This window comes from Orycteropus afer, unplaced genomic scaffold, assembly GCF_000298275.1.
Source record: "Orycteropus afer afer isolate SDZICR_OR568_19922 unplaced genomic scaffold, OryAfe1.0 scaffold00325, whole genome shotgun sequence".
NCBI classification, from domain to species: domain Eukaryota; kingdom Metazoa; phylum Chordata; class Mammalia; order Tubulidentata; family Orycteropodidae; genus Orycteropus; species Orycteropus afer.
The window spans coordinates 3241542-3245573 of NW_006921912.1; positions in this window are offsets into that span (position 1 = coordinate 3241542).

Sequence of the window (4032 nt, forward strand, 5' to 3'; positions counted from 1 at the left end):
GAAAGGGTCAGCTAAAAAAAGGAAGATGCTCAATGAGATGGATTAACACAATGGCTGCAACAATCGGCCCAAACAGCAACAACTGTGAGTATGTCATAGGACTGGGCAGTATTTCATTCTGTTGTACATGGGGCCACTATGAGTGGGAACTAACTTGATGGCAACTAACTTCAACAACAACACCAAAAAGGGAAGCAATTTGACTTTCTTTATGTCTCTTTGAAATGCCTTAATTCAGGGGTTTCTCTGTTTTATTTACTGCACAAAAAACTCAATTCAGATAGTCCAGAAGAACCTCAAAATGCACACATATGTTTTTAAGACTGTCCCTCTGATATGGCATTTACCATTTACAGAGAATATTTGAGTTTGTTGAAAGTATAAGACCTTTGGATTTGGGAAAATCCTGATGGGGAGTGCTGTGGTATTTGAACAGTGTCTCCCTTAAACCAACGGGCCTGATGGTAGCAGAGGCATTATTTTGGATCTGACAGGCTGCTTAATGCTTCTGGTCCATCCTTTGAACTGGCTTATTCTTTCTTGGGAGGCTTTAACTGCTTCCTTCACCTGGCAACCACAATAATGGCTTTTAACCAGCCAATCCATGCCCTTGGTTTCTTGAAGCTTATGGAGCCCATAATTCTAGAAACTCAAAAAGTTTTGGCCAGTGTTTTGTGCAAACCCAGAACCTCTAGTTTTGCCACTAGCAGAGGCTAATTTTTGTCAGAACAAAATGAAACCAGATAAATCCCAAAGAACTCTGAAAAAAGATGGAGCTCAAATTTGAGAGTGCTTACCTTAGTGTCACTTGACAGCCCACAGATATAGATGAGCTTCAAGGGACTCGTGTTGGCACCAGAAATTCAGATCCTTGACTTCTTTGGATTGCTGAAGATAAGGTACCTTTGAATCCCGCTTCTGAAACCAGTAAATATCAAAGAGCAAACTGGAGTCTCTGTTAAAATTGAAAAAGAGTTTTACTGAGAAATTAAAAAAAAAAATAATCATGAACTGGGAAACAGTGTTGAGAATGCTCTCAATATAGTGTTCTACTGTCTCTATTGAGTTAGAAGTTTTTAGAGAAACAAAGGAAAAGTAGAAGGTTAATGATTTATTTTAGATAAGATCAGCTCAGTTTGAAGACCTTTGAAATGTAAAGGTCATTATCTGGTTAATGAGGAATTAGGCAGCAAATTTGGTTATTCATGTTGGTGGAACAAAGTACAGTGGAATCTTACAGAAATGACAGGCTGTAGTTTTGAAATGTAACCTATGCTAAACATCAAAATCCACCAATGAGATGGATTGACACAGTGCCTGCCATGATGGGCTCAAATATAGCAAAGATCATGGAGCTGGCGTGGGACAGGAGGTCTTTCATTCTGCTGTGCACAGGGTCGCTAAAAGTCGGACATGACTCTATGGCACCTGACAACAATAACAACAACAAACATTAAAATGGAGTCTAACTTTAGAGAAGAATATAGCTCTTTCCCATCAATCAGGTACCTCAATTATTAATTTTAAGTGTTCTTACTCAATATATGCACACACATGCACACACTAGCATCAAGTTGGATCCAACTCATGGGACCCCTCCTTGGGTTTCCCAGGTGATATCACTATGGATGTAGATTGCCCAACCTTCCTTCCAAGGAGTGGCTGGTGGGTTTGAACTACCAGCCTTCTGGCTAGTAGTCAAATGCCTTAGGCATTATGCTACCAAAGCTCCTCTTACTCAATATACACAATACAAGATATAGCATTTTCATGTATGGGGAGGAGAACATGTTTTTCCACAGGATGTGATTAAATCAATGTAAGCAATTAGAATATTCTCCCTTAATTTGTTTCAATTTGTTTCCATATTTTTTATAGAAGTTTCTGGGTACATTGCCTATTGGTGAAAACTAGCAGGAAGCCAGACAACTATCAGAGTAAAAATTGATCTATAAGGCTCTCCCAGCATCATTAAGAATAATACAGGAGAGTGGATTTGAACAGAGATGCATTTTAAACTCATATGAGACAAAGAAAAATACTCTCTTAGGGCAATTTTATAAATTTATAAAATTTATAAATATATATACCTTTATGCTCAGTAATTCTACTCTAAAAAGTTTAACAGTTCTTCATGATTTATGTATTTGTTATTGCAGCATTTTTTTTTGTAATAACAAAAGACTGAAATTAACCTAATTATTCATTAAAAGGGATTGATCAAATAAATTATTGGACATCAATAGTCTTAATTTGTTTTTTTTAATACAGCTATCTAGCCTTTTTTATATAGAAGTTTTTTAGTTCAGTTTTTTATAAAAAAGGCTAGATAGCTGTATATAAAAAAAATGAAGACTATCTTTATACATGGATATGATGTGATCTCCAAAATCAATTGGTAAGTGGAAAAAAATCCTCTTCTATTCTTGTTCTAATCTGGAAAGTAGTTCCTAGGCTGGTTTACTGATGTCCTATTGGGACATCACTGCTCTTCTGAATCCCCTTTTTCTTGGATTCTATGTCATATTTAGGAGCTCTGGTGGTGTAGTGCCTAAGGCATTTGACTGCTAACCATAAGGCTGGTGGTTCAAACCCAGCAGCCACTCCTTGGTTGGGCAATCTACTTCTGTAGTGATACCTCCTTGGAAACCTAAGAAGGGGTTGCTATGAGTCAGGTTCTAGTTGACAGCAGTGAGTTTTTGAGTTTTAAGTCATACTTATCCTCCATTTTCCCCAAGCCCCCAAATAATGGTTCATATGAGATAAAGAAACAAATTGAAAAACAGTGTGTAGAATATTCTATTATTCATGTGAAATCAATGGGATGATACATATGGATTTTATTATATGTGAATAAAACCTCATTGATAGCACTGCTAGAACTGATAATAATTGGTAGCACTGGTGGCCTCCAGGGAGGATGACTGCATTGCTTGGGGACAAGGTATGAGAGAGACTTCTGTAAGCTCTCTTTATACCTTTTGAGTTTTGAATCATATGGAATGCATTAGACTCAAAAAGTAAATAATTGAAAACCAAAACAATAGAAATATGTAGGTCTCCTATGAAATGAAATAATAATTTTATATATATTCAGAGGAAAGTAGCAAAATTTAGGTAGAGGTGATAGTGGTATTAAGAGTGGTATTCATCAAGAATAAGTGGTATTAAGAGTGGTATTCGTCAAAGAAAGTTTTATGAGGAAATGGCATCCTAGGAAGAAGATATAATAGTGAAATGTCTAAGAGGCAAGAGAGAGCACATGTTTGAGGGAACAGACCTTTCATGAAAGGAAACATGGGAAAATGGAAATTCTCAAGGGATGAAAAACCAGAGTGCAAAATATTGTGTGTAATACCATACCAAATTCTCCCAAAATATATCTTTATATGCAAAGAAAAGAGACTTGAAGATAGCACACCAAATCATGAATGGTGGTTTTCCTGGAGTAGAATCCAATATTTAGAATTCTAGTAGCCTGAGATTTAGGGCAAGATAAAAGTCAGTCCTAGTGAAGCAACTGAAATGCAACCAATTCACCATGGTTCAAGCCAAGCATGAGGACCGCACAAGAGTGGAGAATGTTTCTACTGCCACCCTGGTGCAAAATTCTGCTTACCAATAGTAAATTTTGTGTTCTAAATATGCTACTGCCTGTGTGCATGCACAGGTAACTTATTTACTTGATTTAATAATTTTCTATAACAATTGATAGGCTTTATATTTAATTTTAAATGGGTTTTAATTTTGTGTATACAGCAAGTAATGCAATATATCCCTATTTCATTTTAGTTGCCAGGCCTTTCCTCCATGGTGCTACCAAACCAAAAATCCAAACCCAATGCCATAAATTCAATTCAGACTCATAGCAAACCTTTAGGACAGAGTAGAACTTCCCTATAGCATTTCCATATAAATGCCTCAAAGGGTTTCCAAGGCTGTTAATATATTATATATATATAGGAGCTCTGGTAGCATAGTGGCTAAGGCACTTGACTGCTAACCAGAAGGCTGGCGGTTCAAACCCACCAG